Here is a 19,698-nt window from a genome sequence, read left to right as displayed (position 1 = left end):
AGGGGGGAGGGAGAGGGGAGGGGGGAATGGGTGGAGGGGGGATTGGAGGGATCACTTCTGAAGTCTATCTTACAAGGGTACAAGTGAATCTTTCTAAGAGCAGAATGTGAACGTTTTAAAATAATAACTAAGAAAATGACACAAAGGCTACGTTAACCAGTTTGATGGAAGTGTTTTGGAATGTGTGTGAAACACACGGTACCCCAGAAGTGCATTAATGTACATAGTTACCATTCAATAAAAAAAAAAAAAAAGATAAAACTTAAAAGTAGAAACAAGTCCCAGGAAGAAACCTGTTGGATTGCAGGCCACTGAAATTTAAGCTTCCTAGCCTCACAGCAAATACTTCCCTAAAATTCAACATATCGCTATTTTCAGCCTCACTCAGAGGAACCATAACTACTTAATTCATTCTTTCAGCATAATGTATTAGGAACCTAGGATTTTGTCTGATGCCAGAAGAGAACACAGAGCCTGTCTGGGAATCAGTGATCCGCTTAGAACAGCACCTACACCTGCTCCGTCCCAGGGATGCTCATGCCTGTCCCAGCAGCTTGAGCAGACAGCTTCTCTGGGTGCCTGCAGCAATGGCCAGGGTCCACCTGGTTACTTGAAGTACATGAGATCAAGGACACCTGGGAAGACTCAACAAAGCCGTGTGTTCTGTCCACTGATTTGCCAACCTTTGCTTGCTCTTCTTATACAAAGAAAGAACATAACGGGTTTGCTCCGTTGTTTATGGAGCCTCCTATTTTCCTCCTGGTGCTCATAACTTGAACCTGGCCCAGCCCTGCTGTTTCCAACTCAGCAGAAAAATGTCGACATCGATGTCCAGGATTTTCTCTGAAGGCTCAGAGATCAGTTCTGGCCACAGTGAGCGCAGAACATTCTAACCTTCAATTCTGAGGCAGCCATCTGCTGAGGAGTGCCAAATCCCTCCAAGTTCCACCCCGCTAGCCCAGCGCTTGATTTACTGAAAGCACAAGCATCAGGGAACATAGTCCTCATGTTTTCTTTTTTTTTTTTTTTTCACAGCAAACAAACTGGAACTCCCTGACCTTAGATTTATTCCGAGTTCAAGAAACTAAAGAACTATGGTAACCTAAAGACAGGCAGGGAGCCCTGAGGACCTCTACCCTAGGGCCTCCCCTCTCCTAAACCACAGCAGGGCTTCCTTCCAGGATCTGTTCAAAACTTGCTTCTTTAGCAAAACGTGAGCATATGTGAGGTGTGGGGCCCTCCATGGGCACATCAGATGGCACGCCTGTGGTGGGGGCATATGCTTAACAGATCCATGTGCCAATTAAGTCGCTCTAAGTGCTAAATTTCAATCACCACCAGCCCAGGAACGCTGATCAGTGGCAGCAGGGTGGCTGTTTGTTAGAAGACACGAACGATGTTGCCGCTCCACCTCGGTACAACTTTGCCGAGTGGGCCTATAAATCCCCCACCAAGAAAACGGGGGTGTGAGCATAAAGCATTTCTAGGTAGTTGCTCTCTTGATACAATACGGCGGCAGTAAACTAAATAATGAAGTTCAGCTGGTCGCGGGCCGTGGCTCCCATTCATCTGACGAGGGAATTCAGAGGCGCCCCAGAGAAGGAACCCTTTAACCCAGCATGTAACGGTGTGGAGCCACCGGCACAGGCACCGGCACCGGCACAGGCACAGGCACAGGGAAGTTGTTTAAGCAATTCCCAAGGCAGGCGGCAAGGAGGTAAAATCTGCTCGCCTCCCACCTCTGCTTACCAGGCTGGGAAAACTGAAGTGCCAGTTTATTAGGACCGCACCAGAAGAGGAGTCCGTCATAGCATTTCAAAGTGTATTTGCTTGAATCCATCTATTTCGTCTTTCTGTTTTCAGAACAAGAGCAGGAAAGAAGAAACCACCACTAACTTGTGGTTCTGTTTTCAATCGCCTCTTTGCGATCTCTCTTCCCTTCCTTCCTTCCTTCCTTGACTACCTAGCTGCCTTTTGACCACCTGGCCCCCAGATAACCACGCATCCTTACACGACGTCTGTCATTTGTTTTTCTGTTATGGTAAATTAGCAATGCTGTTCCACAGAATCAGCACCTGTTAAAGGAGCCACAGCGAAAATAATTATATTTAAATGTAAATCATTTCATTTCAACGAGAAAATGCAAAAAAAAAGAAAATGCAATCCTCTGCCTATTCTGTTTTGGGGTTTTTTTTTTGCCTACTGTTTATGTGTATTTTTCAAACTTAAGAAAAATCAGAACTACTTAATAAGCAGAATGCTATATCTAAATAATAGATAAATAATATATATTTTATTCAGCAAATAATTTCATATATGACTTCTATGAGTTCAAGTGTACAGCATTTAATTACAAATTGAATCAATGAGAGCAAGCCAATTTTGATGGCCATACACTCACCCAAAAAGGAATATCCATCAGCATCCCATTTATTTTTATACCCTGTTTTCATTGTATAGTGCCAAAATATCCTTGACTCAAAACAATAAGTGGTTACCATATGGTAATATCTTGTTACGGTCCCTGTATAAATCTGAGATGTTATCTGTAAATAACTACAATCTAGATATTTATAAGCTCCACCAACACTGGAGCAGGACCTCAACATCCAGTTGTTCGGGGAATTTTCCATACTGACACGCGTCAAGGACCCCCAACCAGTCTAGGAGCTGCTCTGGGACATGTCACATCTATTCTTTTGCTGTGGCTTCTTCTTGAAGCAGTGGAAGGAAGCCCACACTTACAGTGAGAGTGCCAGCACCCACTCACTAAGCTGCTGTTTTCACATCATCCATTCCTTGGAGGGTAGGAAGGTTCCAGAAACAGTGCCAGGTCAGTGTATGAGGGAGGGTCTCCAAGGGAGTGGGCAAAGCCGTCCTCCCCTAGCACTGAACCAAGTTTTCATAGCCGAGGCTTCCCAGCTATCACCCCATTACAGGCAGTCTTCCAAATCTCCTCCTGAACAATCCCATTGCCTCCGGCCCCTCCCCCTCCTCTGTACAGGCTGAGTGAGAAGCCATCACCAAGACACCAGAGAGAGAAAATGCCAATTCACTCCTCCTTTCTTCCAGCCCTAAGCTCTTTCTGCCCTGGGTTATAAAACAGAAACATCTGTCAAAATAAACACCTGGTTTGTGGATCACTAATAACAGTATTCTAATGTTAATTAGCAAAAACCAGGAAAAAGGTGTTCTGTTGTAGCCACATGGCAAGGCAAATCTTATTTCCAGGTGTGCATTAAAATCAATGAACTTGGTGGAAATATGAGTTAGTACACAGGCAGTCCCTATTATACTACTATTATTAGTCATGTAACACCTTTGAATATGATAGCATTTTGATTATTAACACAAAATAAATTCATAAATGAAATCCTAAACATTTATGAAGCCCCCTAAAGCCCCTTCCTGGTGACCCAATTCTATATAACATACTTTAAAAACTTCTGTACTAAGTACCAGACTGGAGAGAACCAACATTTATTAAACACTTTCTAAGAGGCAGTGATTTTCCATTTGTGTTCCTAAAAAAAAAAAAAAAAAAAAAAAAAAAAGGAAAGTATTTCCCTTTTTCTTCACTAAATTAAAGAATGTACCCCCACAAGAAGAGGTTTGAGAGTCGGTGCTACGCATTTGGCCCAGCTACCTGGCGACTCCTTTTCAACTTCTCTCATCTTCATCTCAGGGGAAAAAAAAAACGTGGACATATCACCACATTTTTCAATTGTTAATCTTTCTCTCTGTGTTCAACTGTGGCAATGGTTCCTAATATTAAAGGAAACAAAAATGCGGGCTTAGTCTCCTTAACAACAAGCAATTTCAGCGACAAGATCCTGAAGTCTCTCATTCCTGATCGTCGCTAGTTCTAAACCCTGAATCATACAGACAGTGACAGGGTCCTAATCTATAAGTCAACATGATTTCTTTTGTATTCTTCTCAGATACAAAAGAAAGGACTGGCTCGGGCAGGCATCTCTGTCACTGTGACACACCATGGAGACTGCACAGAACTCAGCCAAGTTAATGTTCATAATTGCTCTTGTCAAGGGTGGGCTGAAGTCTGGCACAGGTGAACAAGAAAACATCCATGTCAAGGAAGCCATAAGGTGGGCAAGGTCCAGAAGACCTTGGTGTTTCTTTATTGACCAAGTTCAAACCACCAACTCCATGCTTATTGCAGCAACGTGCTAAAAGCACTTGGTTGGATGTATTCACAGATGTTGATGGAAGCAAATACGAAGGCCGAGAATTATATGGGGCCTGAAGAGATTCAGAATAGTCTGTAATAGGGACTAAAGAGAGGGCTGTTCACGGCCAGAAATTTATTTGGGTTTTGGGTGTTCTCTTTGCACTCTAATGTTAGGGAAAGGAAATAAACTCTGGACAGGGGTTTTGCTTGAAATATGCACGTTCCAGATTGTGTCTTTGGCTCAGAAAGTATTTATCCATCTTTCAAACTGAAACAAAGATTCTAATTATTTCAAGGAGCCATGAATCCTTTAAGAATCTGATCTGATACAATCTATGGGCATGAAGCCATGAAGACAATGTTAATATTATCACGGATCTCTTCAAACATAGTGGGGTCATAAATCCAAGACTAAAAACTTTTGTAATTCCAAGAAAATGAGAGCTGTGTTCAGGGAAAACAGTTTTCAGCTTTAAAATTTTGCAAATTTAATTTCATAAACATTTTTTAAGATTTGTTAAAAGTCATATATATCTATATCTATCTATATATATATATATAACTGACTTTTATATATAGCCATGTGTGTGTGTGTGTGTGTGTGTGTGTATACAAAAATGTGTGAGAATACAAAAGAGGAATAAGATCTGGCCCCAGCTCCTCGAAGCTCTCAGTCTGGTGAAGGACCTGTACACAGACCCTTATAAAATAAGGAAGAAAAAGATCCAAGGCAGGAGGAATGTTTTTATATCTTTCAAAGGGCAAATAAAGAGAAGTGTAATAAAGAATGAGGTCTCAGAAGAGGAGAAATTCAAAACAAACCTCAGATCTGTGTGATTCCGATAGAGACAGGAAGGTTTATAGAGATGATATTCTAACAGAAGGGAGCCAAGGTGAGAAAGTTCAGAGAGAATTAAGAGGAAGCCTATTCTCTGGTTTCCCTAAAGCTGGGAGTATGAAGAGTAGGGATGACAGAATATCAGACTGCAGAATTAGGGGTTGGCTCTATTGTGGAGGATCTTAAATATTAGGCAGCAGAGAGCTTTGCTGGAAAGTAAAACAACTTTAGAATCAAAAGGAGAGCAGATGTTGAGTCCCACTTTACCCACGAGTTCCATCACTATGCCTTTAGCAGTGAGAAACAGAATGCAAAAGTGAGCCAACAACAAGGAGATGATGTCATGGAGTGGGAAGTCTAGATTTTATGCAGTTCCAGGACTGATCTACCTTAAAAATGTCATCAAAGACCCAAGCAGTGTCCACACGTCTTCTCTGACAGTGTCAGCACTGAGGACCACTTACCTCTGCAGTGTGGCCAGGCCATTTCATCACCTGCAGACACAGCTGCACTCAGCAGAGATGGAAGGGCATTTGTGGCACACGGCCTGACTTTCACTTAGGAAGCAAACTCTTTTTCCAAAAGTCTCCCAGCAAACACCCTTTACCCTCACTGACCAGGATTCAGCCACATGGCCACACCCTGGCGCAGTGCAAGCTGGGAAACCAGGAGCACATGCTTCCGTATTGGACATTTGCCAACAAAGGAAAAAATGGGGAGTGACTGCAGACTGCAGAGTAACAACCTAGGGGTCCACCCTGTGACCCCGTAAGGCCCTTGATTATTGAACCAATTTCTCTTATAATAACATTTAGCATTTATAGAATGGATACTATATGTTCCATAAAAATATAATTAAGGGCATTTCAGGTTATTATCCCCAGTTATCTGGTGAGGACACTGAGGCACAGGGTAGCTGGTCTGGGAAGTAGTGGGCAAGTCTAACTCATATCACAGACAGAATCCTGATCATGTGCTAAATTTTCCTCCATGGGATACTATTTAATCTGGGCACGACTGTTGCTCAAGGCAAGGCAGAACCACTGAGGTGCCCTCACTCTTTGTTCATTTCCAAAGCATTTATTAAAGACCTGTTATCTGTCAGACATGGTGCTAGTCACAAACCCTTTCCTACCACTTGTCTTCACCCAGACATCTCTGGAATATGTTCTCCTTATAATAGGATTCAGTTTTAACTCTTTAATGACCTTAAGTCAGTAGTATTTGGGGGGTCAGTTCTCATTTTATTTTATTTCAAAAAAAAAAATGTTTGAACCCCTGGTGAAATCCTCCTTAGGAGTTAATCTCTCCATTTAACTTAACTTCAGGACTTGGCTGATCTCAGATTGGGGGTTTTGACAGTGAATACGCACACACCTAACTAAAGACTTCAACAGACTGTTTTACAGTATCATCATTTTAGGAAGATTTAAGTGAATGTGTAATTACACTCCTTTTGAGTCATCAAAGAGGAAGGAAATCAATAATGGCTAAACTGGATTACAGTGCCCCAAAGGGGAACTGAAATGTTCATTGGCTGTGCGTACACACACACAGAGCCATGCATGACGGGAGTTATACAGCATATACAAACACAGTTGGAGAAATGAAAACTCAGTAGAAACAGTGAGCTCAGTTTGGGATACGCGTGATCCGGAAAGCAGGTCGCAGATTTTTGTTTCTACAAAGTACTTAATGCCCCAAAAGCCTTCATGTTTTGTAGCAGCTCACACCTAATTTAATGTAATGATTATTTATGTAATATCCTCTGCATGGCACTCAAATATAGTGAGCTAAACAGCCAATGCACCTCCCCTGGGAGCCTAAGAGACGAGACACCCAGCAGGGATGGAGGCAGGGATAGGGATGCACAGATAACTGGATCAATAGGAGACGCTGAGCTGACGGTGGCAGACAGAGCAGCCCTTGTGGAAAGAGGAAACATTTTTAATAAATTTGCTAAATCCTTCTTCTGACTTTGTTTCCCCACAGAGCCAGTGGTCATTTGTAAAGTCCATACTTGGGTTGTAAGCCCCTTCCTGTCCAAGCAGCTGCCATGTGAAAAACAAAAAGAAAAACATCTTTTATGCCTTTGGCAGGTGAAAATCGAGGGCTTTCCTATTAGGAACAAGCAAAACACGCTTGTAATAGTACTGACTAAGCTAGAGCCTAGTCCTGGAGCCAGGTCTTTATGTTTAGCAAACAAATCCAAGCTTGTCAGATTCATCAGAGCTAAGTTGCCTTTTGATGCAATCTTGAAAACACAATCTTTGATCTTCAACAGGTTCTTCTAGGCCCTCAGTTAAGGGAAGGGATGTAAAAAAAAAATGTCCTCTATCCAAAATCTACTAAGCTCACAGTAAGTACCAAACCAGACAGACTGAGAACATGTCAGGTTTCGCCTCTGCCTCCTCCTCCTCCAGCTCTTTCTTGCTCCTCTTCTTTTGAATAAATAAAAAAGAAGATGATTTCCTAAACATATATCCCTATATATTAGATCTGGACCGTGTCATGTTCTTCCTCCTGTTGGTACGTTGTTCTGCCCTAAATGATACTCTATTTTGATCTTTAGCATGAAACAAGAAGAAAAAAGGAGGTGCTAAATTCGGAAAAAAACCAAATAGCTATACCAATGTAATCCCAAAAGAGTACCAAGATGAGATAATTACACAAAATGTGAGGAAAATGCATATTCAAGGCAAGATCTCTCTACATATGGATAGTAAAATAGCAAAATGAAACAGACCTGCAAATTCAAAGCCAAAACTTCAAGACACGGAGGTAACTGGGGCCGGGGAGGCAGGGAAAGAATTCAATTTGCAGACGTACAGCTCAAGGAAGCCATGTAGAATAAATAGCCTGTCCAAATCCATTGTTTTCATTTTATAGTTAAAGAAACAAACTATATACCCTGTTCTCATCCCTCTTCAAAGTGCTTAAATGGAAAAAAAGATTATATCCGTCCACCTCCAAGTTCTTTCCTATTCAAATTAGGTCACCTGACTATGCAATCGATACATGTAAAATAATGGCACTTGTACCCATAAATTTATACAAAAAATTAGGTCACCTCATATACAGTTACAAAAACAAGGACAATGCACAGAATTCTCAATTTAGAGTTGTAAAACAATTCAAAAAATCTTTCATTATCTTTTATCTTAAAGTCTACCAAGAGAAAATATGTATCCTAGTCTTAAATTTAAGAGAGATAAAACCCAAGTCTGAGAGATGGAAGAGATGTGAGGCATACAAATATTCCCTTCCAGCTTCCCTGCTGTGATGATCTGCAAAAGACGGGCCCCCAAGTTCTCAAATCCACATCCGTGTGAGTTACAGACACTAGCTAAATATTAAGACTCTCGCTACGTGAGCACCCACACAAAGCGAACACGCCATTAAGCAGCCAACTGTGTGCTAATGATGAGGGGCCCTTCTGTTCCTGTGTTCCTTTATATTTAGCTCCAATACCAAGAAATGAAGCGAGTCTTTCCGTTTCCACTTCCCCATCTTGGTATCTACGCTGTTATTCACGGGTTTAAAGAGGTCGACTCCATTCTAGAAAGTATTATTCCTCAAGGTTAACACAAGATGTTTACAGGAAGCTAATGCATAAAGATATTCATTTTATGGTGATCCCAGTGTCAGAACATGAACCTCAACAAGAAACCAGAATAGAAAAGGAAAAGAACAGAAGCTTTATTTTTCCACTGCGTTTTTATAAAGCACAAAAAAAACAAAAACAGCAAGACTAAAGTGCCAGAAGTAGTCAATAAGCTAATTTCAAATCTATTCTTTTTCTATGGGAAAGTCTTAAGGTAGGTCAAGAAGGAAAAAAAAAATTGATACCCTTAAGTAATAATAGTCAATCAACAATAAAAAGTGACTTCTCTATTAGCAAGTTTTTGGTTTACCTGGTCTGAGTGCTAAGGTGAGGTGGGATACAATTTACCTAAAAGGAAATTCAACCCTTAAAAAGTCTGACTTGACACTGGCATTTAAACAACATCTTCAAGTCCCAAGTATGTTTTAACAAACAACAAAGATTTCTGTTGGGGGAAAAAAATCCCAGAGAAGTTAAGTGATTCTTGTACACATTCCTTTTTAGACACAGAACCAAAATGCTTCTTGTTCTAATTAAATCTAAATGATTTTAGTTCTAATTCTTTACAAGGGCAAGCCTGGTGGGTGGGTATAAAAAATTAGCATTTTTGTTATTCTTTTAAAAGAAACTTAAGACAAAATTGGAAGGGACTAGAAAGATTATCTAACTCCAACCACCTCATTTCACAAATAGTATAGGTGATACTTTTAGAAGAACCAGTTCTTGACTAAGGAATATCTGAGAGCAAAGAATAATCTTACTTTACCATGTGTTGATTTGGTACCTGAAGCAGGAGCTCCAAGGCTCAGACGGAAGGACTGGCCTGGGCTGGATCTGAGAAGGAAGAATTGGGAGAGGTACCTCGAGGAATGCAACAGGTAGAATTGGGTGCAAACTTAAGCTTTTATGGGGATGAAAGTTATACAATCCACGGCTTCTCTTCAAGAAAAATAATACAAAGTAGTAAATAAAATGAGGTATAGAAGGGAATATTTACTAGAACAAGAAATCAGATCACAAGAAATTACTAATGCCTTAAATATTCCCATTCTTTTCTTCTGAGAAAGCTTCAGGTGGTTTACAGACGTGAATAAATAAATAGACATGCTTTCTGATTGCACCCTGGCTCCCCTCCTTTCCACCAGAAACCAAACTCCCAGCATTCACAGGAGCCAGTGCCCATAAAGGCTCCGCCTGTTAAGCTTCATTAGCTTCACTGTAAATTCGCCTTTGGATAGGATTCCCCATTAGATGGTCATTAAACCTTTTCGATGAAACTATTCATTTTAGCCATTCTAAGCTATGAATCAGGAGATGAGGACTTGAGCCCACACTCTCCTGCCAACGCACTGTGACTCTAAAAACGTCCATGGACCTCGTCAGGCTTCTAGTCTTCTCCATAGTGATGCTAAACGTTTGCTCGGGTGTTCCTGTTATAACACCATTCAATGCCGAGGACCTTGACCTATTCTACCTTTAGTGTTTCCACTCTCAGTAAATGCTATTGTCAACTGCTCACACTAAGAACTCTGGGCGTCCTTGGCTCTCTCTTCTCCTTCTGCTCTCTGACTAGGACCAATCCCTAAGTTTCATATACCTCTCCCATCTCACCTGACCTCAGCCTGGTATGGGCTCTGTCCACTCACATGGAAGACTGTACTGCTTCTGATGTCTGTTCCTGCATCTACCCTCAAGTCCCCCACTGCACTGCTGCCACTGCAGTATTTTTAAGAACAGAAATCTAGTCCACTTTTCTCACTCTTTACATCATGTCTGTGGCCTGCCATTGATCTTAAAATAAAGTTTAAATTCCAAAATATGACCTATAGGCCAGAAATGATTTGGCTGCTGACATTCATACTCAAACCAGCATTGTGCCAATGCCCCCTATACTCCAACAACTCCGTGCGAACTTAGACATAATATGCTCCCATTGACCTAAGGAACTTCAATGCTTTTTGAAGGTCTAACTGACTGTCTGTGGTTATATTGATGATGGGCTTTTCCAGCCATTAACAACGTGTTTCAGTTACACGAGTAATTATTGTAACTAGTCTTTAGAGTTGAGTCAGATCATAATACCGTCAGCAACTTCAATGCAACAACACAGCCATTTTATCAAATTGCAATTTTAGGAATGATATTGCCAATAGTTTGGATTTCCTCTTGAAAACTCAGGCTAATTAAAGGATTAAAGGGTACACGTAAGTCAATGCTGTGTATCTCTTTTGTGAGAGCTGAGTAGTTGTAAAACATGTCTATGATCCAATCCAAAGGCTTATTGATTTTTCTGTCCTTTCATTCAAGAGTGTTAGCTTTCATGCACAGTTCTGTGGGATTCTGAAGGTTGGCCAAGACACTGCGGAGATCCACCTCCCATTCTGAGAGTTTCTTTTATCTAGGAAGGGACAGCTCTGAGTCACTGCAACTACTTTAGGGTGCACATTTGGAATGAAGGTCTGTATTCCAGGTCATTCACTTATTTCCTATGGGACCCTCAAAATCTTCCCCTGTGTATAATGGAGGCAAAGTTAAATAGGATATGTATAACGTTAGGGTGGGTGCCTAAAGCTAGAAGCTAAGAAGGCAGGACTCTAGTTACAGGGCCAATTTTCGTGTATCTTATGACCTAAATTAATTTCTTTAACCTCTTTTCCTTTTCTTATTAAATGGGATTGATAAAATTATAAGGGAATTCCCTTTTCTAACTGGGTCATAATAAGCATTTTGAATAACATAATACATATACCTTTCAACTACCCTACAAAGTCAATAGTTCTTATTATTCTTTCTTTCTTCTTGACCATAGATTAGAGTTTAGGTGATTTGCCTAAGATCAGCTAGTACGTACTTGAGCTAGCTGAGATGTGTACCTGGGTACAGTCTGAACCCAAACTCAGGTGCTTACTGGCCATGCTACGTTACATGGTCTCTCTGGGGAAGAAAAGACAAAAGCTTTCAAGTGTTTCACTTTATACTTCTTGCTGTCAATCGGCAGGATGCTAGGCTCTGCCTGCATGTCTGTCTGTTCAAGTTATCGATGCATCCACCCATCTATCATCTATCCACTCAGCTCTTTTCTAAGCACTGACTACAGCTCATATTTGTTCTGCTAAGTGTAACAGGGATGCAGGAAAAAGATGCCTGCCCTCCTTACACATTACAGCTGTAGGACTCATAGAGTTGACAGGTTTGAATCAAATGCTTCCGCAACTAAGCTCTATAGGAATGAAGGGAAAGTTCATAATCCCTATCCAGATATAGGTGGGGACCCTTCCAAGCTCTTACAACAAGCGAGGGGCTTTATGAATGCTCTGCCATTTAAGACAAGGGAGATGATTTCTGTTGTTCTCCTATGGGAAATGGCAAGTGGATGGCGCTCGAGATGTACATAGCTAAGCTTAGATCTTCTTGGCTTCTGATCTGGAACTGGAGCCTTGAAGAATGAGCTGAGGGATGATCTCTCTATCACGCTCACCGAGACCTACGTGGATTCCAGAGACAGAGAGCACATGCCCCAGCCTACCCATCGCTGGGCATAAAACATGGAGGGTTCGTGCTCAGAACAGAGCAATAAAATGTCCCATCTACCTGCTGCTTTGCTAATGAAAGACTTCAAACATGGAAAGTCTCTCTAATGTTCTTAACTCAAACACAGGGAATGGGGCTTCCAGTAAAGAAGGTTAAGGAAGGCTAGGGACAAATGATATCTCTACTCCATCTGGGAAATCATTTGCAAAAATGGCTAAGTATATCCCTGCTGCTTCTCACACTTTATAATCCTTTAATCCTAAATCAAGGCACCAGTGAAATTTAGAAGCCCAACACTCTGTCTGCCCAGAAAATGCAAATCTCCCAGAAAAGAACCCACTGGCTTCCTGGCCCTATGACAGGGACTGGGGCATCGTGAAAAACTCTCTGCAAAGAAAAGGAGCCACATTGTTCCCAGAGTGGAACAAGCATGCAAGGGGGTCGGAACAAGTGTGCAAAGGGGTCCTTGTGCACAGTTGGGCAGCTTCAGTAAGTGACTTACTGGGCCACTGGGGTCGCAGGAAACCAGCGAGTCTGCTAGAACTCTCTGCTGGTAGTGCAGGCGGTAGAAGAAAAGAAATCTATTTTCTTGAAAACGGAACCTCCTCTATAGGTTTCCACCTATTTTTTTTTTCCTTTAAACTGTCCAAGATTAATGTTGCAAAAATAAAATGCCCCACAGGCTGCTTATTTTGACGCTTACTACAGCACATAAAAGTGAAGAATTAGCATGGAATGAATAATTTATTTAGCGCTTTACTGTTGTTTTAAACAAATCACTTCCATGAAAGCAATGTGTATTCAAGCAATAAATCACTGTTTAGCACTCTGTCACGAGGAAAGACACCACTCGGCAGAATTACTGAATGGCAGTGCCTGGCAGGGAGGCAGGTGCAGTAAAGATGAAGGTGATGTTCTTGCCCAGTGGTGATTTGTTTGGGTCTGGAGGAGGTTAGGTTGGAGAGGGAGTCAGCAACGTACCTTTTCCTTTATGTACCAGGGTTAAATGAGCACCTACTTCTGCTACTGTGTCTGACCCTTTATGACCAGCACAGAGTAACTTGCTATTACAACATAGTTACTATTTTTTATTTTATGGTTGCAATGACTGTGGGCCATGCACAGAGCCTTAATGTTGGGGACATTCCCTTGACATAAAACAATGAGTTATAGGCTCCTGGACTGGTCTTCGGGGGCTTCAGATAACATGTAATGTGGTGAGTATTATGATAGAGAGCGATATAAAAGGTTCAGGGAGCTCACCTCGCAGGGGACATGGAAAGATTTTATAGGGTGGAGTCACTGTATCCAGGCCCTGGTTTAGCCAAAGGGCTAGAAAAAGGAAAGACCATCTGCTACAGAAATCTGCGTGGGAGCAGAGGAATGCAAGCGTGACATGCACGAGACTTTTAGGGGGAGACTAGACTGATCGGTGGAGAAGAGAAGGAGAGAAGGGCTGCAAGGGAAGCTTAAACAGGGGTCCACGGGGATGCAAGACCAACTTCAGTGACCCCCGATTCTGTGCCCCACCCTGGCAAAGACGGCCCTTCATGCCAGAAACTGAAAGTAGGTTGAGTCTCCAAGGCGAAGTTGCTGCCGCTCATATTCACCAGCCTGGCTGATTACCAAACCCATGTGCACCGGGACCACAGTAGGGAAAACTGGTCCAGGTCAGTAGGGAGAAGGACCTTCGTTCTCTTCTTACAAGCAAGTCCAAGGTGGAACTGCTCTATTGCTCTGACTTGACAAAGTTCTCCAGATGAAAATAGAACCCTGTGTTTTGCCAGAGAAGGAAACAGAACAGCTACCCCGTGGCTGACCTACATCAGATTACAAATTCAAAATTTCTCTCCTGTTTTAAGTTCCAATGCCACCAATATAACCTGAAGTCTGCCGCTCAAGCAGGAAAGCCTGCCAGCCTCCTCACTCCTGGCAACTTCTGGCAATTAGTACAGACGGAGAGAAGTCCAAGAGCTTGGTTTTTACACATCTGTAGGAAGAGCAAAGTCCGTTCATCCTATCAGCGGCCTGAGAAAGCTTCTGAATTATCCCTCTGGTGTGAGTAACAATAGTAATAGCACACCACCCTCAAGGAGTTTAGGGAACCAGAAAGTCCCAGCCCTGTTTTACATAGTTCAAGGGAACCCCTCTGGTTTCTTCCAGATAGTTTCAACTTTGCCAAAATTTAGCCGAAAGCTGAAACCAACACTTCTGGCTACTAGACTGAAGGTGACAGTCATTGACAAATGTCATGAATTTGACTCTACCCATCACCTGAGCTATATTTCCTGTTTCTTTCTTTCTTTCTTTCTTTTTTAAACTATCTTGATGTCAGCATTTTATCAGACCCAGAAAAAACTCAAAATGTTGGCTACTAGCCAGCCAGAAACACTTCACCCTCAGGAAAAAATTAATCAATGAACAGAGATATCTATTAAATGTTTACTATGTTCAAGGCAGAGCTGATAGGCCCTGTGGGAGAAAAGAGATACAGGGAATGTAATTTCTGACACCCTGGAATCTGCAGTCTAGGTGGAATCTGAACGTTGCTCTCCTGCTGAGAAACATTCCAGGTTCTCAGGCCTCTGCAGGCTTAGCTCCCTGTTCTTCAATAAGACATCCAGGTCCTTTCTAGGTAGTACATGTCTATTTTCTAGTTGTATCTTTGCAATCCTGCAGTATGACCTCCTTGCTATTCCCTGAACCACTGTGAATGTTTAGGGCCCTGGCCTTCCTTCCAGTGTCATCTCCTCCATGAAGCCTTCCCACGCTCTCTGAACGGAATTTGTTTCTTAACCTGGGCTTCTTTAATATCATATGTTTCTATTACGGCCAAAGCACATTATTTTTATTGTTTTTTTACCTATGTCCTTCATCAGATTATGAGTTTGTTGCCGCAGAAGTTGGGTTTGGTTTTTGCTTTTATAGTTTCTTGTTCTGGAACAGAGCCTGGGAGAAGAGAGACATCACTGATACGACAAGGTCTTTATTAACCACGGGGGAAAAACTCCTCTGGAGAGTTTAGAAGGGATCAGTTAGAAAAAATGTGCATATAGAAACTGAAGATGCAAGAAAATAAAAGGATCCTGCAGAATTGGGTGCTAAGAATCTCTAAGAACTAGAAATTCTTCAGCCATTTTATACTGCAGCTGCTCTGATGACCTGAGCAGGTGACCGCAGTGGTTCTGCATCATGTTTTGTTTGTCCTGAGCCTTCAACGCGTATTTTTGTTTGTTGCTTTGAGGCCAGGTCTCACTCTGTCACCCTGAGTAGAGTGCTATGGCATCATAGCTCATAGCAACCTCAAACTCCTAGGCTCAAGCAATCTTATTGATTCAGCTCCCTAGTAGATGGGACTACAGGCACCTGCCACAATACTTAGCTAATTTTTCTCTTGTAATAGAGATGGGGTCGTGCTCTTGCTCTTAAGCTCAAGTAATCCCCCTGTGTTGGCCTCCCACAGTGCTAGGATCACAGGCCCCAACCTACCTTCAGTATGTTTTAAAAATAAAGTGCATCAGTTTCCAACATTTAAAAACATTAAGCTGAAATTTTTGCTTCTCTTGAAAACAAACAAATAAACAACAACAATAACAAAAAAAAAAAAAAACAGGAAAAACTCCTAAGATCTAGCAATACTGGGTTTATACTTCTAAATCAGCTGGGGTAGGGGCAGGGAGCAGCAGTTACCTTCCCGCTTACAGGATATGAGCCCACCATTCTCTCTCTGCTCCAAACTCACTGACATCACTCACGAGGCCCTCACAATAAGCACTTGAGTTTCTTAATCCTGATTTCAATGTTTGGGCTTTGGAGTCAGGTTGCCTGTCAGGTGTCCTGACCCTGCAACCTTCTTATGAGAAGGTTGGGAAGGCTTACTGAAACTCTGTAAGTTTCAGTTCCTTCATCATAAAGGTATAAAATCTTGTCAGCTCCAGCCTCATAGGATTATTACAAGAATCAAGTGGAATACTGCATGTACAGCCCTCCACGTGGTGGTCCCTAGATATTTGATTATTACCATCATGGGAGATGCAAGCCCACAGAAGCTAAACAAAGTACCCACGTCCACATTATCAGTTGGTGGAAGAAACCATAATGAATCCCATTTCTCTTTGCTTCAGAGCCATTTCTAATTCCCCACGTGTGTCCCCCACAAATGCAACTCAGAGACGTGAAAAACCTAACAGAGGCATGCCCTGAACCAAGAAGGGAACATCTACAAAGAACCAAAATGAATTGGACATGATGATGGGCCAAAAGGTCAAGCCAAAGGTCATACCCAAGTGCAGCTCCTTGGAACAAACATCTTAAGAATTACATGTCTGTGACCCACTTTTTTGGTCAAAGTGATCTAAAGCTTCTAAACATTTATTCTACCATTGGTAACTGAGTGATTTTTAAAAAACAAACAAAAGCCATGTCTTAAACACAAGCCGAGGGACTTTTTGTTGCATTCTACCCTGAAGAACAATAGTTGGGAGAAAGACCACACAAAGAACCTAAAGCAACTCTACTCTGTGTATGAATTCTCAGTCCCTGCCTGTTTCAAAAATGCAGAAAAAAAGTGCTAAGTCAACCAACTTCAGCTAATTAGTTCTTACTATTTGGTGACTGTAAATCAATGACAAGCAAACGTCTAACACCTTCACCCTGGCTGAGAAGTTTCCTGCCACTCACCATCTATCACTCCCGCAAATGGCCTTGGTGAGCTCTGTCTAAATGGTATTCAGTGTTCCAGTTAGATGTATTCCCTCTTTTCTGCAGCCTACAAGAAAATATGCTGGTGGCAGCTGTGTGTAATAAGCTGAAGGCTTCGTGAGACCAATTGTAATGCAAAGGTCATATTTTTTGAGCTGTTTATAGATTGCAATTTGTAAGGTTATAATGTCACATGCTGTCAATAATTCAAAGTGGAGAATTACAACTGTTAACAGGTCATCAATTCTTCGTTCTTCTCCTTCGACACTGATTCCCCGAGGAGCTTTAATTTATTTTATTTAATCTTGATTCCTTGAACTCTGAACCAAAGGTTTCATTTGTTTATGAGAAGAAAACACAGGGTGGCACAATGCAAGCAATTCTTTTAACAAGTTCCAAGGGGTCTGAACCAATCAAAAGACTGCAGTTTAGATAGGAATGACTCATAAGTCTATTTTTCAAGAGTCTAGTGTTTCAGAAAATGTGTTTATGTTATTAGTGTGCAAAAGGCTTACTGCCCCCAATAAATAAATAAATAAATAAATGGTCAGCAAATATTGCTGAAAAACACTGAATGCTAGAAACTAAAGGAGCTTGAGTCTGTTTGCAAAAATACATGTGGCAATTGCTTGCTGTCAGGAGTCCACCCAAAATGCTTTCTTTGGGAGAATAATTAAACCAAAATTTGAATGTAAATGTGAGTGCTGAACTCTTGGCAAGGTCATAAACTTCATTTGAGTATCTGATGACTGTTCTGGATGCCACAAATACCATTTCTAATGAACAGCAGCTATAAAAAAATTCTGGTGGGCCCTTCTGAAGCTCATTTATTTAACTCTAGGTAAAGAGCTTCAGTTACAGAGAGGCAGACAATCTCACACAACCAATGTGCTTTCAAAATACATTACAGGGGAAGATGATGTAATCACTTCCCTCAGGGACTTACAGTCTCAGAGAGGTCTAAAGAAAAATTGATATTTCATCCTTGAGAATTCTTGAGTTGCCTCTAACGTTAGTCTGAGCCATGTAAAAAGTGGCAGTGCTCAGGGAAATAACCAAGTATCCAAGAGAAGATAGTAGGCCAGGGGTCCTTACTGAAGTACGTGGGGCTGATAGCAGACCAGTGGTTTTGGTGTTTATTTGTTCTTCTTGGGCCTCTTTTCCTGTGAACTACTCAATTCCCCTGATGTCCATTAGAATCTGAAGCTCTCACATATCTCCTGTGAGGTCCAGAGAAAGGCGTGGACGCCTAACATCCATTTAGAGCTTCTGAGGCTGGCCCCACAATTCATTCAAACCTCCTAGATTTCATTGTTTCTGTAGAGTTCCAAGTTCCAGGCCACCAAGAATCAAACATCAATACATCAGCCAAGGCACAGTAATTATTTCTGCAAGGATTTAGCTACCTGGAATTTGTCAGGTATAATTAAAGAGTTAGAATATCGTCTTGGAATAGATTGTGTATAATAGGTTGAGTTAGATTCTTTAAAGTATAAGAGAGGTCATTACTGAAATCTACTTAAGAAAAAAATACATCTTTAGACTCAACCACAATTTAATGCCTATGAGTTTTACTGTACTGACTTGTAAGAATAATATTATTGTGTGTGTGTGCAGCTAAATACATATTGATACACAGGAATTACTAGCAAAATTGTGCTTCTGCCTTGCAAGGTAAGGATCATACTTTTTCAACATACTGTATATTCATTAGTCAAGACAGCTTAGCTTGAGATTTCACAGTATGTTAATCCGTGAAATGTGGAAACGTAAACAGAGATCTGTGCCCAGTTTCAGGGATGAGCAAGCTCGTCTGGATCGTAAGGAGGGGAGGGGGCACAAATCTTTCATCAGACTGTCACCATTTCCAGAAATCCATCTGAACTCAACATCTTAACAAAATTTCTTTTCAATCCACTCAGCTGCTAAGGTGAACCCTCTATGGCCTTGTCTTTCTTACAGGTTTGATCTGGCCCTCAATTCTTTAAAGGAACCAGTATCACAGGTAAAGGATATAGCCAGGGTGATTAAATATTCTAGAAAGGATGCTCGGATACTGTCTGCAAATTATCATAACTGCATTTTAGTATTATCAGAATATTATCAGAGTTGGCTTAAAATTCACCATTAATATGTTTTTCCCCTAGTGCTAATTTCTAAGGATAGAAAATAACGAACTAAAGAACATCTGATTAATGCTGAGGACCTACTATAGAGAGGTCTCTGAATCAGAGGTCAGATTATATCCACCTTATATCACGAGGGCCTGGCTTCCCAGCATAGATTGTAACTGTTGGTCAAGTGAATAAAACACCAAAGGTGCTTTAAAAAGAAAGACATTCAAAGTGATGTTGATTTTTAAATATTTATTTTGATGACAATATGCAGTTTATTTCCTCATTATCTCAGGATAATTATATATACAGTTGCACAATAGTACTATTTTCTTATGTAATGTACCCCATAGGTAATGGACAACCCAATGTATGGAACTCTAAAATCAGAGGAAATGGTTCTTACCTTTGCATAGGACACCCCACCAAAACAGCACTTCTTTTATCTGTGATGCAATAAATGAACTCATCTGGCCGTCCAAGTATGAATCACTTCCCAGTTCCCAAGGCTTTGTTTGTTTTTTTCATCTCTAGGAGAGTTCCCACAAGCAGCACTGCCCAGAGTCACTGAAACCGGACTGTACCCACATTAGCCCCATACGACGTTTACCTAAGTTCACACAGCATGTTGCCAATCTCAGTGTTTGACTTTACTACAAAACCGTGAATGGAAGAATTAAACACAGAACAGCAGCAACAGCAAAACTGAAGCCGAGATCAC

At 41.4% G+C, this 19,698-nt stretch overlaps 1 protein-coding gene across 5 annotated transcripts in view; it reads right to left on the bottom strand.

The window, feature by feature from the left end:
- SORCS1 (sortilin related VPS10 domain containing receptor 1) overlaps positions 1-19,698 on the bottom strand; it is a 505,175-nt gene that overhangs the window by 321,994 nt on the left and 163,483 nt on the right. The window lies entirely within an intron of this gene.

The sequence above is a fragment of the Otolemur garnettii genome, unplaced genomic scaffold (assembly GCF_000181295.1).
Source record: "Otolemur garnettii isolate 467f Iridium unplaced genomic scaffold, OtoGar3 scaffold00021, whole genome shotgun sequence".
Classification (NCBI taxonomy): Eukaryota; Metazoa; Chordata; class Mammalia; order Primates; family Galagidae; genus Otolemur; species Otolemur garnettii.
This window is presented reverse-complemented; position numbering and strand designations above follow the sequence as displayed.